The sequence below is a fragment of the Oncorhynchus nerka genome, linkage group LG10 (assembly GCF_034236695.1).
Source record: "Oncorhynchus nerka isolate Pitt River linkage group LG10, Oner_Uvic_2.0, whole genome shotgun sequence".
NCBI lineage: Eukaryota > Metazoa > Chordata > Actinopteri > Salmoniformes > Salmonidae > Oncorhynchus > Oncorhynchus nerka.
In genome coordinates this window covers 40,826,895-40,846,656 of record NC_088405.1, presented here as the reverse complement: position 1 = coordinate 40,846,656, position 19,762 = coordinate 40,826,895, and the positions used below count along the sequence as shown (strand labels likewise).

The 19,762-nt window shown below is 50.7% G+C and overlaps 11 non-coding genes and 6 pseudogenes across 11 annotated transcripts; all 17 read left to right on the top strand.

Moving 5' to 3' along the window:
• The first annotated feature begins 1,478 nt into the window (after positions 1–1,478).
• On the top strand, positions 1,479–1,657 carry LOC115124565 (U2 spliceosomal RNA; annotated as a pseudogene).
• Positions 1,658–2,134: 477 nt separating this feature from the next.
• LOC135573820 (U5 spliceosomal RNA) lies at positions 2,135–2,251 on the top strand. The gene has a single exon (XR_010464954.1). It is a non-coding gene; the product is annotated as a U5 spliceosomal RNA (small nuclear RNA).
• A 251-nt stretch (positions 2,252–2,502) lies between these two features.
• LOC135573845 (U2 spliceosomal RNA) lies at positions 2,503–2,733 on the top strand (annotated as a pseudogene).
• Positions 2,734–3,678: 945 nt separating this feature from the next.
• On the top strand, positions 3,679–3,867 carry LOC135573847 (U2 spliceosomal RNA). The gene has a single exon (XR_010464975.1). It is a non-coding gene; the product is annotated as a U2 spliceosomal RNA (small nuclear RNA).
• A 479-nt stretch (positions 3,868–4,346) lies between these two features.
• On the top strand, positions 4,347–4,453 carry LOC135573828 (U5 spliceosomal RNA; annotated as a pseudogene).
• Positions 4,454–4,702: 249 nt separating this feature from the next.
• Positions 4,703–4,925, top strand: LOC135573842 (U2 spliceosomal RNA; annotated as a pseudogene).
• A 442-nt stretch (positions 4,926–5,367) lies between these two features.
• On the top strand, positions 5,368–5,484 carry LOC135573859 (U5 spliceosomal RNA). The gene has a single exon (XR_010464986.1). It is a non-coding gene; the product is annotated as a U5 spliceosomal RNA (small nuclear RNA).
• A 5,831-nt stretch (positions 5,485–11,315) lies between these two features.
• On the top strand, positions 11,316–11,488 carry LOC135573843 (U2 spliceosomal RNA; annotated as a pseudogene).
• A 479-nt stretch (positions 11,489–11,967) lies between these two features.
• On the top strand, positions 11,968–12,084 carry LOC115125269 (U5 spliceosomal RNA). Its single transcript, XR_003862936.2, has one exon. It is a non-coding gene; the product is annotated as a U5 spliceosomal RNA (small nuclear RNA).
• Positions 12,085–12,310: 226 nt separating this feature from the next.
• LOC115125265 (U2 spliceosomal RNA) lies at positions 12,311–12,498 on the top strand. The gene has a single exon (XR_010464968.1). It is a non-coding gene; the product is annotated as a U2 spliceosomal RNA (small nuclear RNA).
• Positions 12,499–13,031: 533 nt separating this feature from the next.
• Positions 13,032–13,150, top strand: LOC135573830 (U5 spliceosomal RNA). Its single transcript, XR_010464962.1, has one exon. It is a non-coding gene; the product is annotated as a U5 spliceosomal RNA (small nuclear RNA).
• Positions 13,151–13,371: 221 nt separating this feature from the next.
• On the top strand, positions 13,372–13,557 carry LOC135573846 (U2 spliceosomal RNA). The gene has a single exon (XR_010464974.1). It is a non-coding gene; the product is annotated as a U2 spliceosomal RNA (small nuclear RNA).
• A 479-nt stretch (positions 13,558–14,036) lies between these two features.
• LOC135573829 (U5 spliceosomal RNA) lies at positions 14,037–14,155 on the top strand. Its single transcript, XR_010464961.1, has one exon. It is a non-coding gene; the product is annotated as a U5 spliceosomal RNA (small nuclear RNA).
• A 227-nt stretch (positions 14,156–14,382) lies between these two features.
• Positions 14,383–14,575, top strand: LOC135573837 (U2 spliceosomal RNA). The gene has a single exon (XR_010464967.1). It is a non-coding gene; the product is annotated as a U2 spliceosomal RNA (small nuclear RNA).
• Positions 14,576–15,026: 451 nt separating this feature from the next.
• LOC135573858 (U5 spliceosomal RNA) lies at positions 15,027–15,143 on the top strand. The gene has a single exon (XR_010464985.1). It is a non-coding gene; the product is annotated as a U5 spliceosomal RNA (small nuclear RNA).
• A 2,447-nt stretch (positions 15,144–17,590) lies between these two features.
• On the top strand, positions 17,591–17,767 carry LOC135573841 (U2 spliceosomal RNA; annotated as a pseudogene).
• Positions 17,768–18,239: 472 nt separating this feature from the next.
• On the top strand, positions 18,240–18,356 carry LOC135573857 (U5 spliceosomal RNA). The gene has a single exon (XR_010464984.1). It is a non-coding gene; the product is annotated as a U5 spliceosomal RNA (small nuclear RNA).
• The last annotated feature ends 1,406 nt before the right edge of the window (positions 18,357–19,762 follow it).

Here is a 19,762-nt window from a genome sequence, read left to right as displayed (position 1 = left end):
TTCTGCAGGCGGTGTATGGCCTATGGCATATCCTGGCCTCGTGTTTCAGGAGAGTGCAGGTTCTGTGGATCTGAAGTGAGGCCAGGATAGTGAGTAAAGACACATGCCACGGGTTTTCCACTCAGCACCTGTGGCGTTTGCCCGGCCAGTCTGGTCATGTCGCGTCTGCAGCCGGGGGGGAGCAGAGTGGGGGATGGGGAAGACGAGGTAGACACAGGAGGAGCCTTTTCAGGCAAGAACCTAGAGGGAAGGACTGAGCAGACTGAGTCTGGTGGGAGAAAAAGGTAGGTAGAAAGGAGCCGGCTTTTGCCAGAAAGAGGAGAGGAGGAACCATTTGAGGGTTATCGGGACTCGGAGAGAGGCTCAGAAGGAAGTGTAGTATCTGTTCTTATCAGGAGAATAGTCTGAATACGTCCCCCATCGGGGGAGACTACATATTAAATGGATTTTTCGAACAGGGAGGGAAATGGGGCTTGCTGAGGAGACGGTGACGAGTGGAGGGACCGGTATTGCAGTACCTCCGGGGGGAGAGGTGCAACACTTTTCTCCCGTTGTGGAGGAAGGAAAAAGGAGACTCATTCACAAAGCAATGTAAACAGGGGGGTGGCTAGGAAGGAGGGGGGAGGGGGTGACTGGGCACGGAAGAATCTGGGGGGAGGGATACTGATGTGGTGAGGACAAGGGGAGGAGGATTTGAGAGCGGGTGAAGATGGGAAAGAGAAATTGGGAGATGGAAAGGAAAGGCAAGCGCTCTTCAGAGGGGGATGGCCCGGGTTATTTGCCTCCGGATCCCCCATTTTAAAAAAAAAGGTGGTGAAAAGGAAAAAAGGAAGGGGGGCAGGATTGGGTGGGGGGGGGGGGGGAGGGGGCTGGCGGGGTTGTGGAGAATCTCTCTCTCTCTCTCTCTTCTCCTCAAACCCGGATCTAGTGGTGGGGGTGACCTCCCAGGTGGATGGCTGTGGCTGTTTGGCTGAGGGGGAGTATCCACAGCCCTTGAAAACTTGGGGATGGGTTCAGCCAGGCAGCACCGGGGACCCGGCCTAGAGTGCACAGAGGATGGGGGCAGACCTCTGACTTGCATACACCTGGTTTCTCCTGGGTTCAAGAGATGGAGCCTTTCGCGGGGGGAGAAAGACTTCCGTGTTAGATGGGATGGAATAGGGAGCACTGGGTTCAACATATTTTTGGGGGTGCTTTGGGATTTTGCAGAGCCCGTTATCTTGTTTCAAAGAAATTGACAGAAGTGGGCCAGGATAGTGAGGTAAAGACACATTAGCGACTTTTTTAAAAAACACCTATTTCCACAAAACGTGTTTAAGTTTCTTCGCTGGAAGCTTTTTTTGTTGTGGTTTTGGATTTGGTAGGAGGGGTACCTTTGGATGGTTTTGTGTTTTGCTAAGTTCTGTCGAGGCCCCGGGGAATTAATTTTGGGGCATTAAGGGTTCCATTTGTGGGTTTTTGTTTTGGCTCAAATAAAGATCATTTTATAAAAAAAAAAAAAAGTATCTGTTCTTATCAGTTTAATATCTGATACGTCCCCCATCGGGGACTACATATTAAATGGATTTTTCGAACAGGGAGTCGGAAATGGGGCTTGCTCCGTCCGCTCCACGCATCGACCCGGTATTGCAGTACCTCCGGGAACGGTGCAACACTTTTCTCCCGTTGTCAAGGAAAAAAACGACTTACTCATTCACAAAGCAATGTATTTAAACAGCTAGCAGAGACACACACGCACGACACACTAGCTAGCTAGCTAGCATAAGAAGAGAAGGAAAGAAACATTGTAACTGAAAGAAAGGCGAAGCGCTCTTCAATGGGGTCCCCGTTTCCCGCCATTTTCGTTAAAAAAAAAAAAAAAAAAAAAAAAAAAAAAAGGATTGTGTGTGTGTGTGTGTGTGTGTGTGTGTGTGTGTGTGTCTCTCTCTCTCTCTCTCTCTCTCTCTCTCTCTCTCTCTCTCTCTCTCTCTCTCTCTCTGTGTGTCTCTCTCGCTGTGTCTCTGTCTCTGACCTTCTCTTTATCCACAGCCCTCGAAAACTTGGAAAAGTGGGTTCCGGGCGGGAGCAAGCACCCGCGGGCACCCGGCCTAGAGTGCACAGAGGGCGTCTCGGGCCCCGACCTCTGACTTGCATACGACTCTGGTTTCTCTTCATTACGCACAAGCCTTTCGCCTTTTACTAAAGACTTCCGTGGAGAGGAATACTTACGAGTTCAACATATTTTTGGAGGTGCTTTGCTTCTTGCAGAGCCCGCTATCTTGTTTCAAGAGAAATTGACAGAAGTGGGCCAGGATAGTGAGGTAAAGACACATTAGCGACTTTTTCCAAAAAACACCTATTTCCACAAAACGTCTGTCTGTCTGTCTGTCTGTCTGTCGCTGGGGAAAAAGGTAGGTAGGTATGGGTGGGTGGGTAGGTAGGGAGGAGCCGGCTTTTGCCAACCCGCTAAGTTCTGTCGAGGCCCCGGGGGAGATAGATGTTGCAGGGTTCCATTTGTGGGTTATCGCTTCTCGGCCTTTTGGCTCAGATCAAGTGTAGTATCTGTTCTTATCAGTTTAATAGGAGGATGGGTAAAGAAGGTGCCTGGGATGGATGGGCTCGGGGGACTTTACATATTAAATGGATTTTTCTTGAAGGCCATCCTTGAGACGGAGTCGGAAATGGGGCTTGCTCCGTCCTGTCCACGCATCGAGGGGTATTGCAGTAAAAGCCTCCGGGAACGGTGCAACACTTTTCTCCCGTTGTCAAGGAAAAAACTACTTAACTCATTCACAAAGCAATGTAAACAGCTAGCTAGCTAGCAGCTAGCATCCTCATCGGGATTCTCAAGCATAAGAAGAAAGAAACATTGTAACTGAGGGAAGTTCTTTGATGGAACCTTTGAGTGGCATTTTACACAGAAAAGAAGATGACGAGGTCCTGCGAATGAAGAAGAGAGCTGGGAGCTTTGCCTTTGAAAAAAAAAAAAAAAAAAAAAAAGGATTGGGCCAGGATTGTGTCCGTGTGTGTGTGTGTGGTGCGTGTGTGTAAACAGTCACTCTGGGTGATTTTTCTCTCTCTCTCTCTCTCTCTCAGGCAAGGATGCTCATCTCTCTCTGGGTCTCTCTGTCTGACAGGAGCCTTATCCACAGCCCTCCTTAGGGCCACAGGGGTTCCGGGGTTTGGATCCCTGGAAGCAATGGGTCTCCCGGGGTGCACAGAGGGACGTCTCGGGCCCGACGACACTTCACCTGGTTTCTCTTCATTGCACAAGGTCCTTTCGCCATCATCCTAAAGACTTCCGTGACTTGAATACAGAGTTCAACATTTTTGTGGGTCTTTGGAAGAGCACGCTAGTCTTGTTTCAAGAGAAATTTTTCAGGAAGATGGGCCGGATGAGAGAAGAAATGCCACGGGTTCAACTATTTTTGGGCGTTGCACCTGTGGCTTGCCCGAGCCAGGCTCCATCTTGTTTCAGCCGGGGGGAGAGAAATGGAACATGAAGTGGGGTAAGAGAGAAGTGAAGTAGGAAGTGGAAGGACTGAGCAGTCTTTTCAAAAAGAACCTGGTCTGTCTGGATGTCTGTCTTTTGGGGAAAAGGTAGGTAGGTATGGGATGGAAGGAGAGGAGCCGGTTTTGCCAACCCGAGGTTCTGTCGAAGGCCCCAGGCTGAAGGGAAAAGGGTTCCATTTGTGGGTTATCGCTTCTGTCCCATCAGATCAAGTGTAGTATCTGTTCTTATCAGTTTAATATCAGATAAGACAAGCTCGGGGACTACATATTTTGTTTCTGGATTTTTCGAACAGGAACCAGTCGGGAATGGGGTTCTTGCTCCGTCCGGGACGATGGTGTGGGACCGGGTCCTTGCAGGAACAGGGGGCAACACTTTTCTCCCGTTGTCAAGGAAGGAGGGGCGCAATGTAAACAGGCGAAGGCACGTGAAGAATCTGAGGGATAGTGATTGGTGAGGCAAGGGTGGAGGATTTGAGGGAGCCTGCGCCTGCTAGCATAAGAAGAGAAGGAAAGAAACATTGTAACTGGGAAGGAGTGCAGGCGAAGAGCTCTGGACAATGGGGTCCCCGTTTCCTGCCATTTTCGTCCTCCAAAAAAAAAAAAAAAAAAAAAAAAACGGGCCAGGATTGTGTGTGTGTGTGTGTGGTGCGATCCCCCACCTGTCTGCGTGTGGCTCTCTCTCTCTCTCTCTCTCTCTCTCCTCTTCTCTCTCTCCTCCTTGCCGCTGTGTCTCTGACCTTCTCTTTATCCACAGCCCTCGAAAACTTGGAAAAGTGGGTTCGGGGCGGACACCCGGGGCACCCGGCCTAGAGTGCACAGAGGAACAAATAGGGATGGACCTCTGACTTGGCATACGACTCTGGTTTCTCTTCATTACGCACAAGCCTTTCGCCTTTTACTAAAGACTTCCGTTAGAGGAATACTTACGAGTTCAACATATTTTGAGGTGGGAGGTGGCACTGGGTGGTGAGCCCGCTATCTTGTTTCAAGAGAAATTGACAGAAGGGGGCCAGGATAGTGATTTAAAGACACATTAGCGACTTTTTCCAAAAATTGTCTGTCTGTCTGTCGCTTTATAAAAAGGTAGGTAGGTATTGGTGGAGATAGGTAGGGAGGATTGCCGGCTTTTGCCAACCCGCTAAGTTCTGTGGAGGTTTTTTTGTGTTTTGTTTATAATTGTAAGTTTAAGTTGCAGGGTTCCATTTGTGGGTTATCGTTTGGCCTTTTGGCTAAGATCAAGTGTAGTAAAAAATTAAAAAAAAAAAAATAAAAAAAAAAAATCTGTTCTTATCAGTTTAATATCTGATACGTCCCCCATCGGGGGACTACATATTAAATGGATTTTTCGAACAGGGAGTCGGAAATGGGGCTTGCTCCGTCCGCTCCACGCATCGACCCGGTATTGCAGTACCTCCGGGAACGGTGCAACACTTTTCTCCCGTTGTCAAGGAAAAAAACGACTTACTCATTCACAAAGCAATGTAAACAGCTAGCTAGCTAGCTAGCATAAGAAGAGAAGGAAAGAAACATTGTAACTGAAAGAAAGGCGAAGCGCTCTTCAATGGGGTCCCCGTTTCCCGCCATTTTCGTTAAAAAAAAAAAAAAAAAAAAAAAAAAAAAAAAAAAATTGGGCCAGGATTGTGTGTGTGTGTGTGTGTGTGTGCTCTCTCTCTCTCTCTCTCTCTCTCTCTCTCTCTCTCTCTCTCTCTCTCTCTCTCTCTGTGTGTGTCTCGCTGTGTCTCTGTCTCTGACCTTCTCTTTATCCACAGCCCTCGAAAACTTGGAAAAGTGGGTTCCGGGCGGGAGCAAGCACCCGCGGGCACCCGGCCTAGAGTGCACAGAGGGCGTCTCGGGCCCCGACCTCTGACTTGCATACGACTCTGGTTTCTCTTCATTACGCACAAGCCTTTCGCCTTTTACTAAAGACTTCCGTGGAGAGGAATACTTACGAGTTCAACATATTTTTGGAGGTGCTTTGCTTCTTGCAGAGCCCGCTATCTTGTTTCAAGAGAAATTGACAGAAGTGGGCCAGGATAGTGACGTAAAGACACATTAGCGACTTTTTCCAAAAAACACCTGTCTGTCTGTCTGTCTGTCGCTGGGGAAAAAGGTAGGTAGGGAGGTAGGGAGGAGCCGGCTTTTGCCAACCCGCTAAGTTCTGTCGAGGCCCCCGGGGGCCCGGCGGTTGCAGGGTTCCATTTGTGGGTTATCGCTTCTCGGCCTTTTGGCTCAGTTTCAAGCTTGGTACTATGCTGCCTTAAAGCCCGCTGAGCCAAAAGGTCGAAGAGGAGAGCGGTAAAAATTTTGATTTTTTTTTTTAAAAAAAAGAAAATTTTTTGTTTTTTGTTTTTTTTTCCTTTTTTTTTTGGTTTTTTTTGGAAGAGGAGGTTTAGAGGAGAGTGCGTCATCTCCTTGCTGAGATGGCGCAATCCAAATCACATGGGTCGGTCCCGGGGATCGGGCTGGCAAATACCATGGTTTTCGTGGAAGGAGAAAAGACAAGGAGCCTTTTGGGCGGGAGAGACTTTTGCGAGGAATATCCTGATTGGGATCCTGAAGTTGGAAGTCAAGGATGTTTTCTGTCTCAAGGGAACTCCTTGGAGGGAAGTTTTGATGTGACTTTTTATTTGGAGAGAAAAACATGATGAAATGAAAAGGTGAAGCAAAAGAAGTTGGAGACAAAAGGCCCCTGTGCCATTATGAAGTGAAAAGTTTGGCAAGAACAATTTTAGGATGGTGACCGTGACAACATGTACAACCCATATGTAAAGGATGAGGAGGTAAGGGCCTTTCTGGGGAGATATATGGATAATGTCTCCTCAGGAAGGCCCATCAAGGACTCTTTGGGTTTTTGGACGGGGAGGAGGGGATTTCAGGCCCTCCTCAGGGAGGATCCAAAGGGATTGGGAGGGTACCTCCATCCCCCGGCGATGTTCTCCCTGGGGGCTGACAGGGGGACATTATACTATGCGCGTCAGCCCCCGTTCTGCAGGCGCTGTATGGCCTATGGACACATCCTGGCCTCGTGCAGCACTAGGAAGTGCAGATTTTGTGGATCTGGGGGGCACGAGGCCAGGGATTGCGGCGAGCCGAAGGCTTGCCACGGGTGTGGTTCCACTCAGCACCTGTGGCGTGAGTGCCCGGCTCGTCATAGGTCATACGCGTCTGCAGCCGGAGGGGGAGCAGGAGCGGGGGATGGGGGAGAGAAGAGGGGGACGGAAGGCCTTTTCAGGCATCAGGACCCGACCCGGAGGGCAAAAAAAAGAAGAAGAGAGAGAAAGGAGCAACGGCGGGAGAAGAAAGAAAAAGAGGAGAGGAAAAGAAGAAAGAAGAAAAGGAAAAGAGAAGGAGAAGAACGGGGGAGGGGAGGGGTGGGGGTTCCTGGGGTAGGGCCGGTGGGAGGGGGGGTGCTGGGCAGGACCTGTGGGGGGGGGGGGTGCCTGTGGCAGGACCTGTGGGGGGGTGGGGGTGGGGGGGGAGGAGGGGTGCCTGTGGCAGGACCTGTGGGGGGGGGTGCCTGGGGCAGGACCTGTGGGGGGGAGGGGGTTTGTGGGCCTGTGGGGGGGGGGGTGCAGGACAGGACCTGTGGGGGGGAGGGGGTGCTGGGGGGGGATCTGGGGGGGGGGGGAGGGGGTGACTGGGGGACGGGGGGGGACCTGGGGACCTGGGGAGGGGGAGGGGGGGGAGTGGGGAGATAGTGATTTGGGGATAGAGGAGTTGAGGGAGATGGTGGAGGGGCTTAGCGGAGGAGAGGGGTGGTGTCTCTCCGCTACCCCCTACACCAAAAAAGGAGGAGAGGAAGAAGGAGAAGAAGAAGGGAAGCAGGAGGCAGTTAGGGAGGGGGAGGGGGATGGGGAAGGGGGGGAGGGGGCGGCCAAAAGAATGGGGTTGAGGAGAAAGTGTTTGGCGTCGCTTTTCTCCTCGGCCCCGGATCTGCTGGTGGGGGGTGAGAGCCTGGTGGTGGATCCGGGCTGTTTGGCTGAGGGGGATCCCAGCTCCTGTTTGAGGGGTTGGGGTCCCCTACCCTCAGCCAGGCAGTCTACGGGGAGGGTGTGGGTGGAGAGCCCGGGATGCAGAGCGCTCCAATACCCAACACCATGCCTGCATCCTGGGTTCAAGAGATGGAGGAGGACGGGGGGGCGTCAGGAGGAGGAGGGACGTCCCTGCCGGATGAGATGGACCAGGGGAGCGTCGGGTGAGTCTCCTGTTTTTCTTTGGGTTTTGGGTTTATTTGTTGAGGGTTTTTTTGTTTAAATGAATATTTCTGTTTCTTTTTTTAGTTTAAATGTTAGAGGGTTGAGGGATTTTGTTAAAAGGAGGGCGGTGTTTAGTTTTTTAGAAGGGGTGGGTTTTGATTTCTGTTTTTTACAGGAGGTTCACCTGAGGGATGGTGGGGATGTGGCTAGATTTAGGAGAGAGTGGGATAAGGGGGAATCTTTTTGGGGCATAGGAGGGGTGCACTCAACAGGAGTAGGTATTTTGTGTGGGAATAGACAGGTTAAGATAGAGAGCACATTTGTCATAATGCAGGGTAGAGTATTGGGGATAGATGTAGTGTATAGAGAAGCTAGGTATAGATTAATTGGGGTGTATGGGCCACAGGTGGCGGCAGACAGGAGGGAGATGGTGGACTGTCTGGCGCCCCTGTGTGTTACAAACAGGCACTTGGTGATAGGAGGGGATTTTAATATAGATTTAGGGGTAGGTGGTGATAGTAGTGCAGGTGCCATCACCGGGCTAATGGCTTGCCATGGTCTGGTTGATGGTGGCCTGCACACTACTCCGGCAATGGTCGGTCCTACATGGCGCAACTCCAGGGGGGTTGCGCGGAGGCTCGACTACGTTTTTCTATCCAGGTCTTTGGGTCAGTTGTCTGGGCGGCTGGTGCCTGTTTTCTTCTCGGATCACGACGGGGTGTTCCTGCAGGTGGGGTCGCCAGTCTGCCTCTTCGGTAGGGGGTACTGGAAGTTAGACCGGGTTGTACTGGAGGAGCAGGCTTTCGTCGACGCATTTTTTTGTTTCTTTCGAAGGCTTGAAGGCCTTCGGTCTATGTGCGAGGGGGTGTTAGAGTGGTGGGATTTAGTGAAGGTGAGGATTAGGGCTTTTATAATAGGGTATTGTAAAAGGAAAAAAGGGAGGAAAGGAGGGAGGTGATCATCTCCAAAGGTTAATTGAACTTGAGTACGAGGCAGGCAACCTCGGCGGGTCAATTGACTGGGAGAGATCAGCAGCCCTAAAGGCGCAGCTCAGGGAGCTGCAGGAGCAGAAAGCTCGAGCTTTCCTGGAGCGTGCGCATAGTGGCTTTCTAGAACATAATGAGACTTGTTCCGCTATGTTCTTTAAGTCGGTTAGGGCAAGGCAGAGTAGAAAGGTAATGCTTGGCGTTAGAAAAGAAAATGGTAGTGTAGTAAGTAAACCAGAGGAGATGGTCAGGGTGACAACTGATCATTTCCGAGGTTTATTTAAGGAAAGGGAGATAGATGTAGAGCAGGGAAACGTGTTTTAGAACACTTGTCCCGGCGTTTGCCGGAGGACATTAGAGACGTGATGGAGGCCCAGATCTCACTAGAAGAGGTTGAGAGCGCTCTTAGGAGGATGGGTAAAGGGAAGGTGCCTGGGATGGATGGGCTGCCGGCTGAGTTTTACCTCAAGTTTTGGGGTATACTTGGACCGGTGGTCCTCGAAGTCTTGAAGGCCATCCTTGAGACAGGGGTCCCGGGGGGATCAATGGCTGTCGGTGTGCTGTCACTTCTTTATAAGAAGGGGGAAGTAACTGACCTTAGCAACTGGCGGCCGTTGACCATGCTGTGCGTGGATTACAAGCTTCTTGCAAAGGTCTTAGCGGATCGGTTGCGCACAGCCCTTCCCTACGTCGTTCATGAGGATCAGACGTGTGGGGTTGAGGGTCGCTCTATTCGATGGAACCTACAGTTGATCAGGGACTCCATCGCCTGGGTTGAAGATAGAGGGCTGCCTTTAATGGTAGCGGCGCTAGATCAGGCGAAAGCCTTTGATCGCGTGAATAGATCTTTTCTATTCAGGGTATTAGGTAGATTAGGATTTGGGGAGAAGTTTATAGGATGGATCCGTACATTATATGTCGGAGCGGGGTGCCGAGTAAGTGTAAACAGTCACTTAGGTGACGTTTTTGACCTCTCGTCTGGGGTCAGGCAGGGATGCCCACTCTCGGCTCTCCTCTTCGTTCTGTACATGGAGCCTCTGGGGGCTGCCATTAGGGCAGACACAGGGGTGGAGGGTTTGTTGATCCCTGGAAGCGGCGGGCTGCGTGTTAAGATGACGCAGTACGCCGACGACACTTCCTTGCTGCTATGCAAGGACTCGTGCCTGACAAGGTCCCTTGCCATCATTGGGGATTTCACCCGAGCGTCGGGGGCGGTTCTGAATCACGCAAAGTCTTCCGTTAAGTTTTTCGGAAGATGGCGCGGTAGGACGGATGTGCCCGGGGGGTTATCTCTCTGTGAAGGGGCCCTGAGGATTCTCGGGGTCCATTTTGAGACCTCCGGCTCAGCGACGCTGAACTGGAACATGGGTATTGCAGTGGTACAGAGGAAGCTAGCAATGTGGAAGGCTAGGTCTTTGTCTTTTATAGGTAAGGTCCTGGTCCTAAAGGTGGATGTATTGCCATCTCTTTTGTATTTGGCGTACATCTACCCATTGCCGGCTTGTCTGAGAAAGTCTCTAGTGAGGCTCGTGTTTCAGTTCATGTGGGGTGGCAGGTACGAGTGGGTCGCCAGGGCGCGCATGCTCTGTCCCATCGGGGAGGGAGGTAGGGGGGTACCACATCTCCCCCTCAAGCTGGACACCATTTTTGTTTCTTTCCTGTTGACGGAGCTTGCTCGTCCGGTTATACACCCGTCCGGTTACCTCCTGCGGGTGTTCTTCTCGTATCAGGCGAGAAGCGTAATGGTGTGGTCTAACGCGGGTCCTCGGGCGGAACAGCTGCCGTGGCACTTTGGCCATGCGGCCAAGTGGCTGCGTGCGCACCCCGAGGTTGAAGTTGCCCGAGTAGGTTTAGACCACAGGCACCTGTACGAAGAGGTCAGGCAGGCAGGGAGTCCTGCGCCTGTAGCGGGCATCTCGTCAGTGGTCTGGGAGGGAGTGCAGGCCCGGGGCCTGGACAACAGGCTCAAAGACCTGAATTGGTTGGGCCTCCATAAGTGCTTGCCGGTACGTGCTATTATGTACCGGCATAGTTTGTCGCGATCCCCCACCTGTCCAAGATCTGCTTGTGGCAGGGAGGAGACTGTGCGCCATGCCTTCTGGGACTGTGCCTTTGCCGGACTAGTCTGGGCTAGGGCACGGGTGCTGATAGGGTTGGTTAGGAGCGACTTTGTCGTGACGTGGGCTAGGTTAGAGAGAGGAGTAGGGAGAGCGAAGGGAACCGATAGGGACAGGTTTCTGCTCTGGCTTCTCATGAGCCTCTTTAAACGGGGGCTGTGGGAAGCCAGGCAGGAATTGGTAAAGACAGGGAAAGATTGGGGGGTGGAAGGGATAGTGAGGAGGGTGGAAGGTGATGTGAGGGGGAGGATGAAGAGGGAGGAGAGAAAGTGGGGGCAGCATGCGGCACGGGAGAGGTGGAAGGGGGGTTTAGGGCTGGGAGTGTTAGAGGAAGATTTATAAGGGGATAGATTAGGGAAGGGAAGATAGGGAAGGGTTAGGTATTGGTTAGGTATACGGGGAGGGACGATGCTCCCCTGAGGTTTGTTTTTGTGGGGTTTTTGTTTGTTGAATGGGAATAACTTTGTTTGATTATTGATTGAGAATTTAAGTTTGTAAATATGGAAGGAATTTGAACGTAATAAATTATTTTTTGTAAAAAAAAAATGTTCTTATCAGTTTAATATCTGATACGTCCCCCATCGGGGGACTACATATTAAATGGATTTTTCGAACAGGGAGTCGGAAATGGGGCTTGCTCCGTCCGCTCCACGCATCGACCCGGTATTGCAGTACCTCCGGGAACGGTGCAACACTTTTCTCCCGTTGTCAAGGAAAACTACTTACTCATTCACAAAGCAATGTAAACAGCTAGCTAAACAGCACACACGCACGACACACTAGCTAGCTAGCTAGCATAAGAAGAGAAGGAAAGAAACATTGTAACTGAAAGAAAGGCGAAGCGCTCTTCAATGGGGTCCCCGTTTCCCGCCATTTTCGTTAAAAAAAAAAAAAAAAAAAAAAAAAAAAAAAAAAAAAATTGGGCCAGGATTGTGTGTGTGTGTGTGTGCGTGCGTGCGTGCGTGCGTGTGTGTCTCTCTCTCTCTCTCTCTCTCTCTCTCTCTCTCTCTCTCTCTCTCTCTCTCTCTCTCTCGCTGTGTCTCTGTCTCTGACCTTCTCTTTATCCACAGCCCTCGAAAACTTGGAAGAGTGGGTTCCGGGCGGGAGCAAGCACCCGCGGGCACCCGGCCTAGAGTGCACAGAGTGCGTCTCGGGCCCCGACCTCTGACTTGCATACGACTCTGGTTTCTCTTCATTACGCACAAGCCTTTCGCCTTTTACTAAAGACTTCCGTGGAGAGGAATACTTACGAGTTCAACATATTTTTGGAGGTGCTTTGCTTCTTGCAGAGCCCGCTATCTTGTTTCAAGAGAAATTGACAGAAGTGGGCCAGGATAGTGAGGTAAAGACACATTAGCGACTTTTTCCAAAAAACACCTGTCTGTCTGTCTGTCTGTCGCTGGGGAAAAAGGTAGGTAGGTATGGGTGGGTAGGTAGGGAGGAGCCGGCTTTTGCCAACCCGCTAAGTTCTGTCGAGGCCCCCGGGGGCCCGGCGGTTGCAGGGTTCCATTTGTGGGTTATCGCTTCTCGGCCTTTTGGCTCAGATCAAGTGTAGTATCTGTTCTTATCAGTTTAATATCTGATACGTCCCCCATCGGGGGACTACATATTAAATGGATTTTTCGAACAGGGAGTCGGAAATGGGGCTTGCTCCGTCCGCTCCACGCATTTGACTTTGCAGTTTTTCCTCCGGGAGGTGAAGCAGAATGGAGCAAAATGCAGAAAAAGGTCCCGGGATTGGGCTTGCAAACAACACTTTTGACTTACTCATTCACAAAGCAATGTAAACAGCTAGCTAGCTAGCTGACAGTGAAACATGTTTTCTGCCTGCAAGGGAACTTCTTAGAGCTTTGAGTAGCATTTTACAGAGAAAAGAAAGAAACATTGTAACTGAAAGAAAGAAGGGCGAAGCGCTCTTCAATGGGGTCCCCGTTTCCCGCCATTTTCGTTAAAAAAAAAAAAAAAAAAAAAAAAAAAATGGGGTAAGGATTGTGTGTGTGTGTGTGTGTGAGGAGTGCGGGCTTTTCTGGGGAGATCTCTCTCTCTCTCTCTCTCTCTCTCATCAAAGACTCTCTGGCTGTTCTCTGTCTCTGACCTTCTCTTTATCCACAGCCCTCCTGGGTTCCGGGAAGAGCACCCGCGGGGTTGGGAGGGGCCCTCCATCCATCTCCAGCAATGTTCTCCCTGGGGGCTGACAGGGGACGTTAGCTATGCCCGTCAGCCTCCTTTCTGACTTGCTGGCCTTGGTTTCTCTTCATTACGCAGGAAGCCTTTGTGGCCTTTTACTAAAGACTTCCGTGGAGAGGAATACGCTACGAGTTCAACATATTTTTGGAGGTGCTTTGCTTCTTGCAGAGCCCGCTATCTTGTTTCAAGAGAAATTGACAGAAGTGGGCCAGGATAGTGAGGTAAAGACACATTAGCGACTTTTTCAAAAACACCTGTTTGTCTGTCTGTCTGTCGCTGGGGAAAAAGGTAGGTAGGTAGGGTGGGTAGGTAGGGAGGAGCCGGCTTTTGCCAACCCGCTAAGTTCTGTCGAGGCCCCGGGGCCCGGCGGTTGCAGGGTTCCATTTGTGGGTTATCGCTTCTCGGCCTTTTGGCTCAGATCAAGTGTAGTGTGCCTTAAAAGTTTAAACTGGCGTCCCCATGGAGGGACTGACATATTAAATGGAGGATTTTTCAACAGGGGAGAGTCGGAAATGGGGCTTTCCGTCCGCTCCACGCATCGAACCCGGGAGCAGTACCTCCGGGAACGGTGCAACACTTTTCTCCCGTTGTCAGGAAAACTACTTACTCATTCACAAAGCAATGTAAACAGCTAGCTAGCTAGCTGAGGGAGTGATGACACACACGCACGAGGGCAAGGGTGCTAGCTAGCATTTGAAGAATGGAAAGAAACATTGTAACTGAAAGAAAAGGAAAAGCGCTCTTCAATGGGGTCCCCGTTTCCCCCGCCATTTTTGTTAAAAAAAAAAAAAAAAAAAAAAAAAAGGTGGTGGGAGGAGGATTGTGTGTGGGTGTGCAGTGCGGGGGGTGGGGAGGTGGCGTGGGCCCTCTCTCTCTCTCTCTCTCTCTCTCTTCTCCCTCTCTCTCTGTCTCTGACCTCTCCAAGATGGCAAGAAACTGGATTATGGAGGGGGTCTGACCTTTTCTTTTTGGGGAAGAGTGGGTTCCGGGGCAGCCCCGCGGGCACCCGGCCTAGAGTGCACAGAGGGCGTCTCGGACCCGACCTCTGACTTGCATGTCGACTCTGGTTTCTCTTTCATTAGGCAAAGGGATTTCGCCTTTTACTAAAGACTTCCGTGGAGAGGGAATACTTACGAGTTCAACATATTTTTGGAGGTGCTTTGCTTCTTGCAGAGCCCGCTATCTTGTTTCAAGAGAAATTGACAGAAGTGGGCCAGGATAGTGAGGTAAAGACACATTAGTATTTTTATTGAAAAACCTAAGTTTGTCTTTCTGTCTGTGGCTGGGGAAAAAGGTAGGTAGGGATTAGTTTTGGGATGGTTTTTTGGTTTTGCCAACCCGCTAAGTTCTGTTTAGGCCCCGGGGGCCCGGGATTGGATTAATATTGGGTTCCATTTGTGGGTTATCGCTTAAAGGCCTTTTGGCTCAGATCAAGTGTAGTAAAATCTGTTCTTATCAGTTTAATATCTGATACGTCCCCATCGGGGGACTACATATTAAATGGATTTTTCGAACAGGGAGTCGGAAATGGGGCTTGCTCCGTCCGCTCCACGCATCGACCCGGTATTGCAGTACCTCCGGGAACGGTGCAACACTTTTCTCCCGTTGTCAAGGAAAACTACTTACTCATTCACAAAGCAATGTAAACAGCTAGCTAGCTAGCTAGCAGAGACATAAGAAGAGCTAGGAAAGAAACATTGTAAGGAAAGAAACATTGTAACTGAAAGAAAGGCGAAGCGCTCTTCAATGGGGTCCCCGTTTCCCGCCATTTTCGTTAAAAAAAAAAAAAAAAAAAATTGGGCCAGGATTGTGTGTATGTGTGTGTGTGTGTGTGTGTGTGTGTGTCTCTCTCTCTCTCTCTCTCTCTCTCTCTCTCTCTCTCTCTCTCTCTCGCTCTCTCTTCCGGCTGTGTCTCTGTCTCTGACCTTCTCTTTATCCACAGCCCTCGAAAACTTGGAAAAGTGGGTTCCGGGCGGGAGCAAGCACCCGCGGGCACCCGGCCTAGAGTGCACAGAGGGCGTCTCGGGCCCCGACCTCTGACTTGCATACGACTCTGGTTTCTCTTCATTACGCACAAGCCTTTCGCCTTTTACTAAAGACTTCCGTGGAGAGGAATACTTACGAGTTCAACATATTTTTGGAGGTGCTTTGCTTCTTGCAGAGCCCGCTATCTTGTTTCAAGAGAAATTGACAGAAGTGGGCCAGGATAGTGAGGTAAAGACACATTAGCGACTTTTTCCCAAAAACACCTATTTCCACAAAACGTCTGTCTGTCTGTCTGTCGCTGGGGAAAAAGGTAGGTAGGTATGGGTGGGTAGGTAGGGAGGAGCCGGCTTTTGCCAACCCGCTAAGTTCTGTCGAGGCCCCCGGGGGCCCGGCGGTTGCAGGGTTCCATTTGTGGGTTATCGCTTCTCGGCCTTTTGGCTCAGATCAAGCTTGGCACCGAGGTGTCAACAGCTGCTAGTATCTGTTCTTAGGAGTTTAAGGGTTTGGTTGTCTGGGTTTTGGGTTTCCCATCGCTGGGATTTTTTCTCAGAAGGAAAACGTGAGTGGGGAAGAGAGGGAGTCAGAGATGGAGCAAAATGCTGAGAAAAAGCCAATTCAATGGCTAATCGGGCTTGCTGCAGTGCGGTTTGCAGTAAGGATAAAGGGACGGAACCCTTTGGGCGGGACACTTTGTCAGGACCAACTCATCGGGATTCTTAAGCTGACAGTGAAAGATGTTTTCTGCCTGCAGGGCAGTTCTTTGAAGGCACCTTTGATGTGGCATTTACACAGAAAGAGAAGCATGAAGGATAGAAACATTGCAAGAAAGAGGTGGGCTCTTCAATGGCCGATCCCCGTGCAATTTGAGGTGAAAAAAAGGCAAGGAGGATTAACTATAGGATTGTCACGGTCAACATGTACAAGGTCCTTATGTTAAAGATGAGGATGTGAGGGCTTTTCTGGGGATTTTCATGAATAATGTCTCCTCAGCAAGGCTCATCAAAGACTCATTGGGCTTTTGGACTGGAAGGCTGGCTTTCTCAGGCCCTCCTTATCCACAGCCCTCGGAAACTTGGAAGGGGGTTGGGCGGAGACACCATCCTCCAGCAATGTTCTCCCTGGAAGCTGGGGGCTGACAGGGGACGTTACATTATGCCCGACAGCCTCCTTTCTGCAGGAGGTGTATGGACTCTGGCCATTCCTGGCCTCATTACGCAACAGGAGATGCAGGTTCTGTGGATCGGAAGAGCTTCCGTGGAGGCCAGGAACTGCGCTGAGTTCAACATATTTGCCACGGGGTGGCTCTCTTGCAGAGCCCCTGTGGATTTGGCCAGGCGTGAGAAATTGCAGCCGGGGGGCGAGAGCGGAGGATGGAGGAAGACGTGGTTCAGAGGAGCCGGAAGAAGGAGAGGGAAGGACTGAGTCTTTTAGACGGAGTCAGAGGGGACAGGAAGCTCAAATGTGGAAGGCTGGTCTTTGTCTGGTAGGAGGAGAAAGAGAAGAGAGGAGAGCTGGAACAGAAAGAGAGAAGGACGGCTTTTGAACCCGGAAGGAGAGTGAGGCCGGGAAGGAAGGAGGGTGGCAGGGATGGAAGGAGAAGGAGTGGAATATCGGTTGGGAAGGAGGCTGAAGGCTCAGAAAAAGAAGTAAAATTCTTATCAGTTTAATTCTGCGACGGAGGATGGAGGAGAGTGATAGACGGTGGATGGAGAGACCAGAGAAGACAACAGGGGAGTCGAAGGAGACGGAGGTCCACGTGGAGAAGGAACAGAAGGAGAGGTGGCACTTTTGCCCGTTGTCAAGGAAAACTACTTACTCATTCAAAAGCAGGAGAGGGGCTGCTACGGAGGAGGGGTCGGAAGGGCAAGGCACGTGAAGAATCTGAGGGATAGTGAGTGGTGAGGGCAAGGGTGGAGGATTTGAGAGCGATGGTGAACATTGTAACTGGAGAAGGAAAAGGAAAAGGAGAAGGCTCTTCAATGATGGCCCGGAGTTATTTGCTTTTCCGGATCCCGCGAAAAAAAAAAAGAAAAAGGCAGGAGGATTGGGCCAGGATTGGGGGAACTGTGGTGGGGAGGTGGTGCGTGGGCCTCTCGTGGTGCTCTCTCTCTCCATCCTCTCTTTAAACCCTCTTTGCGTGTCTCTGACCTCCCAGAGATCCACAGCCCTGGAAAACTTGGAAGGGGAGTCTGGTTTTTATTTGGGGATACAATGTCCCGCGGTTACCCGGCCTAGAGGAGGAGGACGTGAAAGACAGGGAAAGATGTCTGGGGCATTGAAGGTTTCTCTTCAAGTTGGATGGTGATTTCGCCTGGGGATAAAGACTTCCGTTAGAGGAAGAGGGGAGCACTGGGTGAGAGTTCAACATATTTTTGGGGTGCTTTGGGCTTTTGCAGAGTTAATGGTATCTTGTTTTTGAGAAATTGATAGAAGTGGGCCAGGAACAGTGACTAAAGACACATTAGGATAGTTTTAAAAAACACCTGTACTGGAAGTTTTGTCTGTTGTGGGGAAAAAGGTAGGTAGGGATTAGGTTTGGAGGTTTTTTGTGTTTTGTTGCTAAGTTCTGTAGTTTAAATTGGATTAATTTTGGTTCCATTTGTTTGGTTATTGAACTTAAATAAAGATATTTTATAAAAAAAAAAAAAAATCTGTTCTTATCAGTTTAATATCTGATACGTCCCCCATCGGGGGACTACATATTAAATGGATTTTTCGAACAGGGAGTCGGAAATGGGGCTTGCTCCGTCCGCTCCACGCATCGACCCGGTATTGCAGTACCTCCGGGAACGGTGCAACACTTTTCTCCCGTTGTCAAGGAAAACTACTTACTCATTCACAAAGCAATGTAAACAGCTAGCTAGCTAGCAGAGACACACACGCACGACACACTCGTTAGCTAGCTAGCTAGCTAGCATAAGAAGAGAAGGAAAGAAACATTGTAACTGAAAGAAAGGCGAAGCGCTCTTCAATGGGGTCCCCGTTTCCCGCCATTTTCGTTTAAAAAAAAAAAAAAAAAAAAAAAAAAAAAATTGGGCCAGGATTGTGTGTGTGTGTGTGTGCGTGCGTGCGTGCGTGCGTGCGTGCGTGTCTCTCTCTCTCTCTCTCTCTCTCTCTCTCTCTCTCTCTCTCTCTCGCTGTGTCTCTGTCTCTGACCTTCTCTTTATCCACAGCCCTCGAAAACTTGGAAGAGTGGGTTCCGGGCGGGAGCACCCGCGGGCACCCGGCCTAGAGTGCACAGAGTGCGTCTCGGGCCCCGACCTCTGACTTGCATACGACTCTGGTTTCTCTTCATTACGCACAAGCCTTTCGCCTTTTACTAAAGACTTCCGTGGAGAGGAATACTTACGAGTTCAACATATTTTTGGAGGTGCTTTGCTTCTTGCAGAGCCCGCTATCTTGTTTCAAGAGAAATTGACAGAAGTGGGCCAGGATAGTGACGTAAAGACACATTAGCGACTTTTTCCAAAAAACACCTGCCTGTCTGTCTGTCGCTGGGGAAAAAGGTAGGTAGGGAGGTAGGGAGGAGCCGGCTTTTGCCAACCCGCTAAGTTCTGTCGAGGCCCCCGGGGGCCCGGCGGTTGCAGGGTTCCATTTGTGGGTTATCGCTTCTCGGCCTTTTGGCTCAGATCAAGCTTGGTACCGAGGTGCCCCAGAGCCCGCTGAGTCAAAAGGTCGAAGTAGAAGGGCGGTAAAAAGGTTAGTAGTTTCTAAAAATTTTCTATCAAGTTTTTCTTTTTGTGTTTTTCTCTCCTTTTTTTTGGTTTGTTTTTTCCAGGAGGAGGAGAGCGTCCATCTCCTTGCGGGGATGGCGCAAAAATCCACATTTAGGCCGGTCCCTGGGATTGGGCTTGCGAATACCATACGGTTCACGTGGAAAGAGAAGACGCAAGAGCCTTTTGGGCGGGAGATTTTCGGTAGGACCATACTGATTGGGATCCTGAAGCTTACAGTCAAGGATGTTTTCTGTCTGCAAGGGAACTCCTTGGAGGGAGTGTTTGATGTCGCGTTGTACTTGGAGAGTAAACACGATGAAATACTAAAGAAAGCAAAAGAAGTTGGAGGCGCGGGGCCGATGGCCCATTATGAAGTTAAAAGTTTGGCGAAGAACAATTTTAGGATCGTGACCGTCAACATATATAATCCCTATGTAAAGGATGATGAGGTGAGGGCCTTTCTGGGGAGATATATGGATAATGTCTCCTCAGGAAGGCCCATCAAGGACTCTCTGGGTTTTTGGACGGGGAGGAGGGGGTATCAGGCCCTCCTCAGAGAAGAGCCAAATGGATTGGGAGGGTACCTCCATCCCCCGGCGATGTTCTCCCTGGGGGCTGACAGGGGGACATTATACTATGCGCGTCAGCCCCCGTTCTGCAGGCGCTGTATGGCCTATGGGCACATCTTGGCCTCGTGCAGCACTAGGAAGTGCAGATTTTGTGGATCTGGGGGGCACGAGGCCAAGGATTGCGGCGAGCCGAAGGCCTGCCACGGGTGTGGTTCCACTCAGCACCTGTGGCGTGAGTGCCCGGCTCGCCAGAGGTCATACGCGTCTGCAGCCGGAGGGGGAGCAGGAGCGGGGGATGGGGGAAGAAGAGGGGGGGATGGAAGGCCTTTTCAGGCATCAGGACCCGGCCCGGAGGGCAAAAAGAAAGAGGAGGAGAAAGGAGCAACGGCGGGAGAAGAAAGGAGAAGAGGAGAGGAAAAGAAGAAAGAAGGGAAAGGAGTGGAAGAGCGGGGAAACGGGGAGGGAGGGGTGGGGGTTCCTGGGGTAGGGCCGGTGGGAGGGGGGTATCTGTGG